This window comes from Arachis hypogaea, chromosome 4 (genome assembly GCF_003086295.3).
Source record: "Arachis hypogaea cultivar Tifrunner chromosome 4, arahy.Tifrunner.gnm2.J5K5, whole genome shotgun sequence".
NCBI classification, from domain to species: Eukaryota; Viridiplantae; Streptophyta; class Magnoliopsida; order Fabales; family Fabaceae; genus Arachis; species Arachis hypogaea.
The window spans coordinates 67671455-67686228 of NC_092039.1; positions in this window are offsets into that span (position 1 = coordinate 67671455).

Here is a 14774-nt window from a genome sequence, read left to right on the forward strand (position 1 = left end):
CTTCGAAAAAGCCGCCTACAAAAAGGGCACCTCGAAGAATAACTACCAAGGCGTGCCCTACACCAAAAGTTAAGCCGCCTTCCAAGAGGGTGAAAAGGATCATTCATATTGATGAGTAACAGAAGGGAAACCCTGCCAAAGACTCCGTAAGGCTCACCAATCACTTTTGTGAGCTCATGATCCTTGTTTTGCTTGAAAGGAATTACCACTCTGAACCTCACCTCGTTCCTCTGGAGTACCTTGTTCAGTTTGTCTTACCCCGTAGGAAGCAAATCTTTCTTGGGTGGTGGAGTTCTACTCTAATTACCACTCACCTTCTCTTCAATCAGTTTTTGTGCGCCGGGAGTAAGTCCCCATTTCGGAATAAGCCATTCAGAGGATACATAAGGTTTTGCCAGTGCCGGATGGGATGGATAGTTACCAAGAAGTCCTACTACAGTGCTGCACATGCAGTTTTGATTGGGATTCTATCTTTAGGGTCATTGCCCAACTGGAAACACATTGGACCCAAGAGAGACTCAGGCCCCGGCCTAAGTGCATTGACACATGCGCACTTGCTTTGGAGGCTCGAGTGTGGGACCAAATCTTGTCCCACTATGTACTTCCGAGCACTTATGAGTCATCCATCATAGCGGACTTGGCCCTTCTTGTCTGGTGCATACTCATTGAAAGGCCCATCAACATCCCTCTCCTCATCCGACAAGCAATGGGTCGTGTCCAGGCTAAGGGCAACCTCCCATTTTTGGCTTTGGTAACGGATTTGGTTACTGCGATGGGTGTTCCCCATGAGGCTAAGGACATAAAGTAATTTAGGGAATTTTATCAACTTTTTCCACATTTATTCAATGAAATAGCATGGTTTTGTAATTCTCCCTTAATTTATGCTTAAGTGTGAACATGCTTTTTCGGCCTTAAAATAGCTAAATTTAATTCACTTAAATTCCATTCGATGCCTTCATATATTTGTTAAGTGATTTCAGGATTAGAAGGCAAAGATTGGGTTGAAGGAATGAAGAAAAGCATGAAAAGTGGGAGAACTCATGAAGAAATGAAGGAATCGCAAAGCTGTCAAGCCTGACCTCTTCATACCTAATCGATCATAACTTGAGCTAAAGAGGTCCAAATGAGGCAGTTCTAGTTGCATTGGAAAGCTAATATTCGGGACTTCAAAATGATATAAAATTTGTCATAGTTGCCTGGCGTTTAAAGATGCGTATGCATCGGCCCACGTGGACGCATCGCAGGATCAGCGTGACTCACTAAAGGCAACTTGTCGCCAGTGATTTCTAAAGCATTTTGGGCCCAATCCAACTCATTTCTGATGCTATTGAACCCAAGGATTGGAGGAGAGTGAACCAAGTAGTCATAGTTTTTAGTTTTCATCATGGTTTAGGTTAGAATTCTAGAGAGAGAAGCTCTCCATTCTCTCTAGAATTTAGGGTAGTTTAGGTTAATTCTTCTTAGATCAAAGTTTTAATTCTTGTTTTGATTTGGTTTTCCTTTTTAATTCCTTATTATTACATCTTTGTTCTTCTAGTTCTTGTGGTTAATTTCCCTTTTATGTCATTTTTATTTTCATGCACTCTTGTTGGATTTAATTTTTCTTTAATGTAATTTTATATTTCCATGTCTTTTATTTCTTATCTTCATGGTTATTGTTGATTTCTTGCTTATGTTAGTTATGAGATTTTTAATTCTTGCATTTTGTGATGTTTACCTTTCTTGCACTCTAGGTGTCTGATAAAATGTTTTCTCTAGTTTTTGAGTAGGTTTCTTTACTCTTGGCCTAGGCTAAGGGAATTGAGTGACCTTGCGTCATTGGGTCTCATTGAATTGCTGATTTGAGAACACTTAGTGATCAATTTGATAACCATTGACACTAGCCTACAACTAAGTCAATTGGTAGCTAGGTTAGGACTTATGGATTGATGTTGATCAAGCTTAGTTGACGTACTTAATGCCTTGAAGTAGACATTATACTTACTTCAAGCATAGGAGTAGACTTAATGGGTTGGTCCCTCATAATTGTCAATATATGGTTTGTAGACAAGGATGGTGATCTCAATTACCTATGTCTAGCCAAGAGTTCTTTTCCTTTATTTTATTAGTTCTTATCATTTTACTTTCTTGCTTTTATATTTTCTTGTCCCTTTTATAAATCAAACCCCTTATTCCTTCATAGCCATTAATTGATCACTTCATTGCAATTCCTTATGAGATGACCCGAGGTTTAAATACTTTGGTTATTTTTATTGCGGTTTTTTTACTTATGACAAACAAATTTGGATTGGGAGGATTGTTTGTTTGTTTAGAACTATACTTGCAACGAGAATTCATTGAGAAATTATTCACCAACACAACAAATTCTTCTCATCAAATGGCACCGTTGCCGGGGAATTGCAATGGTGTTATATTATTGGCTATTGTGAATATGTGAATATGTTTGCCTATTGCTTGTTTGTTAGTTTTTGTTAGGCTTAGGACTTTGTTGCTTATTTTTGTTATCTTTGTTTTTATTTGCTACTATGAATTCTCACCGTTTTGGCTATGAGTTTGGTTCAAATTATGTTGTAGAAAATGAGAACTACAATGATAATATGCATCAAGAATGGAACAATCAAAGGTGGGAGGAGCCTCAAAGGGTTGATCAACCTCCTTGGCAACAACATCCCCCGGTCCCTTATAGGTATAATTCCACCCCTAATGCATATCAATCTAATAGATGTGGTGACCCTCATTGTGGTTGTCAACAACCACCACCATATGCCTATGAACCACCCCCTCAACATGGTTTTGAACCACCTTACTCACAAGCCCCCTACTACCAAACACCTCCATATGACCCTAACCCATATCCACCATACCAACCACCATATGAACCATACTTAGAGCCACCATTCCAACACCAATACTCCCATGAACCACAATTTTCTCATACACCACCTCAAAACTTTCACCAATATGAACCACCTTCCAACTACAATACCTTTTCCTCAAACAATAAACCCTCTCTTCCACCACCGCCTCCCATAAAGCCTTCATGCTAAAACTAAGAGATATTGCCTCTCATATCCAAAGTCAACAAGAGGGGATAGAAAAGAAGTTTAAGGAGCTAGAAGCCAAGATGGCCACTATGAATGAAGCCATTAGCCACATAGCCTTCCACCTAAGCTCATATGATCAAGGCACTACCATTGTTGAATGTGGAGGCGCAATCAAGGAGCATAGTGAGGGAGTGAGTTTGGAGCTTCAAGGTGAAAAAGAGGAGTTGAAGCAAGAGTTGATACAAGGGGAGAAAGTTGAGACAACTGAGCCAGAAGAAGTGGTTCAAGACTGATGAGCGGATAATTTATACGCTTTTTGGCATTATTATTAGGTAGTTTTTAGTAAGTTTTAGTCACTTGTTAGTATATTTTTATTAGTTTTTATGCAAGAATAACATTTCTGGACTTTACTATGAGTTTGTGTGTTTTTTTGTAATTTCAGATATTTTCTAGCAGAAATTGAGGGACCTGAGCAAAAATCTGATTCAAAGGCTGAGAAAGAACTGTAGATGCTGTTGGATTCTAACCTCCCTATACTAGAAGTGGATTTTCTGAAGCTACATAGACCCAATTGGTGCGCTCTCAATTGCGTTGGAAAGTAGACATCTTGGGCTTTCCAGCAATGTATAATAGTCCATACTTTGTCCGAGATTTGATGGCCCAAACTAGCATCTAAACGCCCACTAGAGACCCCTTTCTGGCGTAAAACGCCAGAACTGGCACTATAACTGGAGTTAAAAGCCCAAACTGACACCTAAGCTGGCGTTTAACTCCAAGAATGGCCTATGCACGTGAAAGCTTCAAAGCTCAGCCCAAGCACACACCAAGTGGGCCCCGGAAGTGGATTTCTGCACTATCTGCACTTAGTTACTTAATTTCTGTAAACCCTAGTAACTAGTTTAGTATAAATAGCACTTTTTACTATTATAAAAGGAGTCAGAGTTTTTATTTTGATCACTTTTGGGAGGCAGGAGATTCGGCCATGCCTAGACCTTCTTCTCTTATGTATTTTCCAACGGTGGAGTTTCTACACCTCATAGATTAAGGTGAGGAACTCTGCTGTTTTTCATGAATTAATGCAATTACTATTGTTTCTCTTTCAATTCATGCCTACTTCTTCTGCAAGATATACTCTCATATTTAATTCAGTTAAGTCAGAATGAAAGGGTGACCCGTGACAATCACCCACTATCTTCATTACTTGCTTAGCCAAGATCCGTGTGCCTGACAACCACAAGCGGTCTACATAATGTTCAACATAGTCATTGGACGATAGCTGGAGTATAATCCCTTGGATCTCTAATCCACGGACCGAGTCCACATGGTTAGAACCTTTGTGGTATAGGCTAGAAACAATTGGTAGCATTCCTGAGATCCGAAAAGTCTAAACCTTGTCTGTGGTATTCCGAGTAGGATCTAGGACGGGATGACTGTGAAGAGCTTCAAACTCATGACTGTTGGGCGCAGTGACAGTGTGCAAAAGGATAGAGAGAACCTATTCCAACACAAGTGGGAACCGACAGATGATTAGCCATGCGGTAACTGTGCCTGGTATTTTTCATCCGAGACGAGAAATCCGACTGTCGATTAGCCATACAGAAATCGTAGACGGACCATTTTCACTGAGAGGATCATACAGCTTGCCATGGAAGGGAGGATTCATGATTGGATGAAGACAATAGGAAAGCAGAGGTTCAAAAGTAATGAAGCATCTCCAAACGCTTATCTGAAATTTCCACCAATGAATTACATAAGTATCTCTATGTTATTTTCTGTTTTATTTACCTTTTAATTATCAATACCTCATAACCATTTGAATCCGCCTGACTGAGATTTACAAGATGACCATAGCTTGCTTCAAGCCATCAATCTCCGTGGGATTGACCCTTACTCACGTAAGGTATTACTTGGAGGACCCAGTGCACTTGCTGGTTAGTTGTGCGGATTTGTGAAAAGTGTGATCACAATTTCATGCACCAAGTTTTTGGCGCTGTTATCGGGGATTGTTTGAGTTTGGGCAACTGACGGTTCATCTTGTTGCTTAGATTAGGTAATCTTCTTTCTTGTTTCAACTTTTATTTTCTTTTCAAAAAGATTTAAAAAAAAATACAAAAAAATTAATAAAATCAAAATCATAAAAACCAAAAAAAAAATTTGTGCTTCTTGTTTGAGTCTAGTGTCAAATTTCAAGTTTGGTTTCAATTGCATTTTTTTATTTTATTTTTTTTTCTTAGATTTTTGAAATTTCATGCATTATGTCCCTCTTTGATCTTCAAGTTCCTCTTGATGAGTCTCCTTGTTTAATATTTAGATTTTCTTGTTTTGTGTCTGTTCTTGTTTTTCATATGCATCTTCAATTTCATAGTGTCTAAACATTCAAAATTTCTAAGTTTGGTGTCTTACATGTTTTTCTCTTCTTAAAAATTTTCAAAAATATATTCTTGATGTTCATCATGATCTTCAATGTGTTCTTGGTGTTCATCTTGACATTCAAAGTGTTCTTGCATGCACTATTGGTTTTCATCTTAAATTTTTCTGTTATGATTTATTTTGTTGTTTTTCTCTCTCCTCATAAAAAAATTTCAAAAAAATAAAAAATATATATTTTTGCAAGTAAATAATACAGAGAAATGAAAGATCAGAACATGAAGTAGAGGATGACAAGAAAAAGAGCTCACTGGCGTTAAAATTCCAGAATGGCTATCATTCTGGGCGTTTAACGCCAGTAAAGATATCATTCTGGGCATTAAACGCCTGAATGGGAAGCGTTCTGGGCGTTTAACATAAAAAATGGCAGCATTCTGGGTGTTCAGAAAAACGCCGAGTAAAGAAGGATTCATGGCGTTTAACGCCAGCCTGGGTATCTGGCTGGGCGTTAAGCGCCCAAAGAGGCAGCTAAATGGGCGTTAAACGCCAGAATGGATAGCATTATGGGCATTTAACGAAAGGATGACATAAGTGAGGTAATTTCTTTTCCAATTCAATTTTTTTTTCAAATTTTCATGTTTTAATTCATAATTTTAAAATCTTATCCTTTTCATATCACATTTTCAAAAATCTTTGCTAACAATTAATGTTTTGATTAAAAAAATTGCAAGTTTGTTACTTTCTTGTTAAGAAAGGATCAATTTTTAAATTCTAGAATCATATATTTTTCAATCAAATCTTTTTCAATCATATCTTTTTAAATTTTAATTTCAAAATCTTCTTCTAACTTCTTATCTTTTCAAAATTATTTTCAAATCTTTTTAACTAATTACTATATCTTATCTTTTTCAAAACCTCCTAACCACTTTTCCACTTCCAATTTTCGAAAATCACTAACCACTTTTTCAAAAATCTTTTTAATTAACTAATTGTTTTAGTTTTAATTTTCGAATACTCTCTACTCTCATATGTTTCTCTTTATTTGCTAACACTTCTCTTCTACTTAAAATTCGAACCTTATCTCCCCCCTGTGTTCAAATTCGTCTTATTCACTTTCTACCTCATTCATTTATTCTTCTTTTCTTCTGACACCTCAAGGAATCTCTATACTGTGACATAGAGGATTCCACTACTCCCTTTGTTCTCTTCTTTTTCATATGAGCAGAAACATGGATAAAATCATTCTTGTTGAAGTTGATCCTGAACCTGAAAGGACTCTGAAGAGGAAGCTAAGAGAAGCTAAAGCACAACACTCCAGAGAGGACTTCACAGAGAATTTTGAAAAAGAAGTAGACATGGCAGCCGAACCTAACAACAATGCTAGAGATGCAAGGAAGATTCTTAGTGACTACGTTGTACCAACTTCCAAAATCTATGGAAGAAGCATCTCAATTCCTTCCATTGGAGCAAACAACTTTGAGCTTAAGCCTCAATTAGTTTCTCTAATGCAGCAAAATTGCAAGTTTTATGGACTTCCATCGGAAGATCCTCATCAGTTCTTAGCTGAATTCTTACAGATCTGTGATACTGTTAAGACCAATAGGGTTGATCCTGAGGTCTACAGACTTATGCTTTTCCCCTTTGCTGTAAGAGACAGAGCTAGAACATGATTGGACTCACAACCTAGAGAAAGCCTGAACTCTTGGGACAAGTTCGTCAATGCTTTCTTGACCAAATTCTTTCCACCTCAAAAGCTGAACAAGCTTAGAGTGGATGTCCAAACCTTCAGACAGAAAGAAGGTGAATTCCTTTATAAAGCTTGGGAAATATACAAGCAACTAATCAAAAGGGGTCCTTCTGACATGCTTCCAGAATGGAGCGTCATATGCATATTCTATGATGGTCTGTCTGAATTGTCTAAGATGTCATTGGACCATTGGTGCACGAAATTGCAATAACACTTTTTGCAATCCGCACAACTAACCAGCAAGTGCACTGGGTCGTCCAAGTAATACCTTACGTGAGTAAGGGTAGAATCCCACGGAGATTGTTGGTTTGAAGCAAGCTATATTTATTTTATTATTCTTAGTCAGGATGTCAATCAGAATTATCAGTTGGAATTATTAGATTGGAAAAATGAAAGAGAATAAAATCGTTACTTGTTGTGCAGTAATGGGAAATATGTTGGAGTTTTGGAGATGCTTTGTCTTCTGAATTTCTGCAATGTAATATTCAACTCAATTGTTTGTAAAGCACGTCTACGGCAAGCTGTATGCAGGGTGTCACCATTGTCAGTGGCTACTTCCCATCCTCTCAGTGAAAACGTTCCAGATGCTCTGTCACAGCACGGCTAATCAGCTGTCGGTTCTCGATCATGTTGGAATAGGATCCATTGATCCTTTTGCGTTTGTCATCACGCCCAGCAATCGCGAGTTTGAAGCTCGTCATAGCCATTCAATCCTTGAATCCTACTCAGAATACCACAGACAAGGTTTAGACCTTCCGGATCCTCAAGAGTGGCCGCCATTAATTCTAGCTTATACCGCGGAGATTCTGATTAAGGAATCTAAGAGAAGTTCATTCAGTCTGATGTAGAACGGAGGTGTTTGTCAGGCACACGTTCATGGATTGAGGGAGGTGATGAGTGTCACGGATCATCACTTCTTTCATAATTAAGCACGAATAAACATCTTAGATCAGACCATACACACGTTTGAGTGAAATAGAAACAATTGCATTAATTCATTGAGACGCTGCAGAGCTCCTCACCCCCAACAATGGAGTTTAGAGACTCACGCCGTCAAAGTGTATAAAATTCAGATATGAAAATGTCATAAGGTACAAGATAAATCTCTAAAAGTTGTTTAAATAGTAAACTAGTAACCTAGGTTTACAGAATATGAGTAAACTAAGATAATTGGTGCAGAAATCCACTTCTGGGGCCCACTTGGTGTGTGCTGGGGCTGAGACTAAAGCTATCCATGAGTTAAGGCCTTTCTTGGAGTTGAACTCCAAGTTATAACGTGTTTTGGGCGTTCAACTCCGGATCATGACGTGTTTCTGGCGTTTAACTCCAGACAGCAGCATGTACTTGGCATTCAACGCCAAGTTACGTTGTCTATCTTCGCGCAAAGTATGGACTAATATATATTGCTGGAAAGCCCTGGATGTCTACTTTCCAACGCCGTTGAGAGCGCTCCAATTGGACTTCTGTAGCTCCAAAAAATCCATTCCGAGTGCAGGGAGGTCAGGATCCAACAGCATCAGCAGTCCTTTTTCAGCCTAACTCAAATTTTTGCTCAGCTCCCTCAATTTCAGCCAGAAATCACCTGAAATTACAGAAAAACACACAAACTCATAGTAAAGTCCAGAAATATGATTTTTGCTTAAAAACTAATAATATTCTACTAAAAACTAATTAAAACATACTAAAATCTACATGAAATTACCCCCAAAAAGCGTATAAAATATCCGCTCATCACAACACCAAACTTAAACTGTTGCTTGTCCTCAAGCAACTAGATAAATAAAATAGGTTTTAATAGAAATTAAGAAGTAATAATATTTTAGAGTTTTAAATGAAGCTCAAATTCTTATTAGATGAGTGGGGCTTGTAGCTTTTTGTTTCTAAACAGTTTTGGCATCTCCCTTTATCCTTTGAAATTCAGAATGATTGGCATCCATAGGAACTCAGAATTCAGATAGTATTATTGATTCTCCTAGTGTAGTATGTTGATTCTTGAATACAGTTACTTTATGAGTCTTGGCCGTGGCCCTAAGCACTTTGTTTTCCAGTATTACCACCGGATACATAAATGCCACAGACACATGACTGGGTGAACCTTTTCAGATTATGACTCAGCTTTGCTAAAGTCCCCAGTTAGAGGTGTCCAGAGCTCTTAAGCACACTCTTTTTGCCTTGGATCACGACTTTAACCACTCAGTCTCAAGTTTTTAACTTGGACCTGCATGCCACAAGCACATGGTTAGGGACAGCTTGATTTAGCCGCTTAGGCCTGGAACTATTTTCTTAGGCCCTCCTATCCATTGATGCTCAAAGCCTTGGATCCTTTTCACCCTTGCCTTTTGGTTTTAAGGGCTGTTGGCTCTTATTCCTTTTCTTGATCCAATGATTTCTTGTAATTTTTTTTTCACTGCTTTTTCTTGCTTCAAGAATCAATTTCATGATTTTTCATATTATCAATAATATTTTTCGTGTTCCTCATTCTTTCAGGAGCCAATATTCATAAAATTCAAGATAAACATTATGCACTGTTCAAGCATTCATTCAGAGAACAAAAAGTATTGCCACCACATGTAATTAATTATAATTTTTATTATTAAGAACTTGAAAAAAATATAAATTACTTCTTTATTCTAAAAATCTACTATTTTATTCATGTCTGATGATGATGAGAAAAATAAATTATAACTTAATTGGAAATAAAACCAGAATAGATATGCTAATTACTACTACTAATACTATATATCTTCTAAGGTAAATGTCTATAATAACACTATCACAGAGTTAAAGCTAAAATTAGAACTCAACAACCTATGTTTTGAGAAGTAGATGTTCCTCTAGTCTGTGGGGTGCTTTTCAAGGATTAATTTCTGGCGCTTCAGCTCCCTTAGATCACGCCCTTGCTCTTCCTATTCCTTAAGCAGTTTGCAAAGCATGCTACTTTGATTGTTTTGTTCTTCCTTTATTTGGTTCATAGCTTCTTACAATTTCGAAATAGATGCTTTAATATGTTCCCAATATTCGAATTGAGGAAGTTCTGGGAGGACTTCCTGTGCTCTCCCCTTGATTGGATCATCCTACAGCTGTTGTCTGTCCATTGATATTCTAGTGATTGGCCTTTCAACTGAGATATACTCTGTTATTCCCATCTTCACTCCAGCATCTCTGCAGAGCATAGAAATTAAGCTTGGATAGGCCAATCTGGCGTCCTTGGAATTCTTGTTTGCTATTTTGTATAGTTCACACGAGATCAGTTGATGAACCTCTACTTCTTTTCCCAACATGATGTAGTGAATCATCACTGCTCTTTTAACAGTAACTTCAGAACGGTTGCTGGTGGGTAATATGGAACGCCCAATAAAATCCAGCCAGCCTCTGGCTACTGGTTTGAGATCTTTTCTTTTGAGTTGATTTGGGATGCCAGTCGTGCTGGTGGTCCACCTGGCTTCAGGGATGCATATATCCTCTAAAATCTTGTCCAGACCTTTATTTACCCTCATCATTCTCCTATTAAAGTAGTCTGGGTCATCTTTCAGTTGAGGGAGCTTAAAGATCTCCCTGATTTTGTCAGGATGGATATGAACAATCTTTCCTCTGACTAAGGTCCGATGGTCATAGAGAGAAGCTCCAATTATTCTTTGCCTGTCTGTCTGCCATATATTAGCATAGAACTCCTGAACCATGTTCCTTCCCACTTTCGTTTCAGGATTGGCTAGGATTTCCCAGTTCCTGTTTCGAATTTGTTCTTGGATCTCCGGATATTCATCCTCCTTCAGGTCAAATTTAACTTCCGGGATCACTGATCTGTGACTCATTATTTTGTAGTAGTGGTCTGAATGTTCTTTAGTTAAGAACTTCCCATGATTCCAAAGTGGCTTTGGAATATTCTCTTTCTTGCCTCTTGGGTTGGGTTGTTTTCCTTTAGGGGCCATGATCAAAGTGAGAATGTTTTTGTGATCACGGATAAGCACACCAAACTTAGAGGTTTGCTTGTCCTCAAGCAAAAGAAAAGAGAGAAGAGGAATAGGAGGAGAGCAAGTGTGGAATGGTGGATGAGGAGAGAGGCACCGAAAGTGGTTATAAAGGGAGGGGGGTGGGTAATTCGAAAATAAGAAAAAGATATAAGATAAGGATATAAGATCAAAGATATGATTTATAAAAGATAAGCATGATAAGAAAAGGATATAATTTAAAAAGATATGAATGATTTTTAAAAATAAATTTGAAATATATAAATTAGAAAAGATTTTAAAAGATAATGAAGTTTGAAAAGAAATTGGAAAAAGAGTTGGATTGGATTGAAAAAAGTTTATGTTTATGTATAAAGCCATATTTTTTTAAAAAAAAAGTCTTTAGAAATTAGGATTTTTAGAAAACTAATTTGATTTGAGGGATGATAATTTGAAACATGTTTATGCAAGAAATCATGAATTAAAACATAAAAATTAGAAAATTTTTGAAGAAAAACGAATTTTACCTCCTCCCTACCATCCTGGCGTTAAACGCCCAAACGCTGCATGTTTTGGGTGTTTAACGCCCAAATGTTGCTTCTCCTGGGCGTTCAACGCTCAGCTGCTGCTTCTTTCTGGCGTTGAACGCCAGGAAGTCCTTTGTTACTGGGCGTTTTTCTAAACGCCCAGGATGCTATCAATCTGGCGCTAAATGCCCAGAAGGTGCCTCTTTCTGGCGTTCAACGCCCAGAAGATGCTCCCTTCTGGCGTTTAACGCCCAGATGGCTACCCTTACTGGCGCTGAACGCCCAGTGGGTGCTTCTTTTGGGTGTTCAACGCCCAAAACGTTTCTTACTGGCTTTTTGATGCCAGTAAGCTTTCCAAATTTCCCTGTAACTCTGTGACTTCAATCAATTGCTATTTCACCTTTTGAAGATACTCTGGCATCTACCTGTAAAACTTATTCAATTAGAAAAAACAAATAAAATTAAATTTTGTGAATGGCTGGGTTGCCTCCCAGCAAGCGCTTCTTTAATGTCATTAGCTGGACTATTACTGATCTTTTAATCAAGTCTCAGTTTTGAGCATTCTTGCTCAAAATTGCCTTCAAGATAATGTTTAACTCTCTGTCCATTAACAATGAACTTTTTGTTAGATTCATTATCCTGAAGCTCTACGTATCCATATGGTGATACACTTGTAATTACATATGGACCTCTCCACCGGGATTTTAATTTCCCAGGGAATAATTTGAGCCTAGAATTAAATAGCAGAACTTTCTGCCCTGGCTCAAAGACTCTGGATGACAATTTCTTATCATGCCATCTTTTCGCTTTCTCTTTGTATATTTTTGCATTCTCGAAAGCATTGAGTCTAAATTCCTCTAGCTCATTTAGCTGGAGTAAACATTTTTCTCCAGCTAACTTGGCATCAAGGTTCAGGAATCTGGTTGCCCAGTAGGCCTTATGTTCCAGTTCCACTAGCAAGTGGCATGCCTTTCCATACACAAGCTGGTATGGAGAGGTCCCTATAGGGGTCTTGAATGCTGTTCTGTATGCCCACAGAGCATCATCCAAGCTCCTTGCCCAATCCCTTCTACGGTTAATTACAGTCTGTTCCAGGATTCTTTTGAGTTCTCTATTTGAGACTTCAGCTTGCCCATTAGTCTGTGGATGGTATGGAGTGGCTACCCTGTGGCTAACTCCATAATGAACCAAAGCAGAGTAAAGCTGTTTATTGCAGAAATGAGTGCCCCCATCACTGATTAATACTCTAGGGGTACCAAATCTGCTGAAGATGTGTTTATGGAGGAATTTTAACACTGTTTTAGTGTCATTAGTGGGTGTTGCAATAGCCTCCACCCATTTGGATACATAATCCACTGCCACCAGAATATAAGTGTTTGAGTATGATGGTGGGAAAGGTCCCATAAAGTCAATACCCCATACATCAAACAACTCAATCTCCAGGATCCCTTGTTGAGGCATGGCATAACTGTGAGGCAGATTGCCAGATCTTTGGCAGCTGTCACAATTAAGTACAAACGCTCGGGAATCTTTATAGAGAGTAGGCCAGTAGAAGCCACATTGGAGGACTCTTGTGGCTGTTCGTTCACTTCCAAAATGTCCTCCATACTGTGATCCATGGCAGTGCCATAGAATCTTCTGCACTTCTTTCTTAGGCACACATCTATGGATGACTCCGTTTGCACATCTCTTGAAGAGATATGGTTCATCCCAAAGATAGTACTTTGCATCTGTGATCAATTTCTTGGATTGCAGCCTACTGTACTCTTTGGGTATGAATCTCATTGCCTTGTAGTTTGCAATATCTGCGAACCATGGCACTTCCTGGATGGCAAAGAGTTGCTCATCCGGAAAAGTTTCAAAGATCTCAGTGAGAGGGAGGGACGCCCCTTCTACTGGTTCTATTTGGGACAGGTGATCTGCTACTTGGTTTTCTGTCCCTTTTCTGTCTCTTATTTCTATATCAAACTCTTGCAGGAGCAGCACCCATCTTATAAGTCTGGGTTTTGAATCCTGCTTTGTGAGTAGATATTTAAGAGAAGCATGATCAGTGTACACAATCACTTTTGATCCTACTAAATAGGATCTGAATTTGTCAATGGCATAAACCACTGCAAGTAGCTCTTTTTCTGTGGTTGTGTAATTCTTCTGTGTATCATTTAGAACACGGCTGGCATAGTAAATGACATGCAGAAGCTTGTCATGCCTTTGTCCCAACACTGCACTAATGGCATGGTCACTGGCATCACACATTAATTCAGATGGTAATGTCCAATTTAGCTTTCAGAGTCTCAAATTCCTGCAGACACTCTTTATCAAAGATAAATGGCGTGTCAGCAGCTAGCAGGTTGCTCAGAGGTTTGGCAATTTTTGAAAAATCCTTTATAAACCTCCTATAGAATCCTGCATGCCCCAGAAAGCTTCTGATTGCCTTAACATTGGCAGGTGGTGGTAATTTTTCAATTACCTCTACCTTCGCTTGATCCACCTCTATCCCCTTGTTCGAGATTTTGTGCCCAAGGATAATTCCTTCAGTCACCATAAAGTGACATTTTTCCCAGTTTAAAACCAGGTTAGTCTCTTGGCATCTTTTTAGAACAAGTGCTAGATGGTCAAGATAGGAGCTGAATGAGTCTCCAAATACTGAAAAGTCATCCATGAAGACTTCCAGAAATTTTTCCACCATATCAGACAAAATTGAGAGCATGCACCTCTGAAAGGTTGCAGGTGCATTGCACAGACCAAATGGCATCCTTCTGTATGCAAATACTCCAGATGGACATGTGAATGCCGTTTTCTCTTGATCTTTTGAATCTACTGCAATTTGATTATAACCTGAATATCCATCCAGGAAGCAGTAGTATTCATGACCTGCTAGTCTTTCTAGCATCTGGTCTATGAATGGTAAAGGAAAATGATCATTTCTGGTGGCTGTATTGAGCCTTCTATAATCAATACACATACGCCACCCTGTAACCGTTCTTGTAGGAACCAGTTCATTTTTTTCATTATGAACCACTGTCATGCCACCTTTCTTAGGGACAACTTGGACAGGGCTCACCCCGGGGCTGTCAGAAATAGGATAAATAATCCCAGCCTCTAGTAATTTAGTGACCTCTTTCTGCACCACTTCTTTCATGGC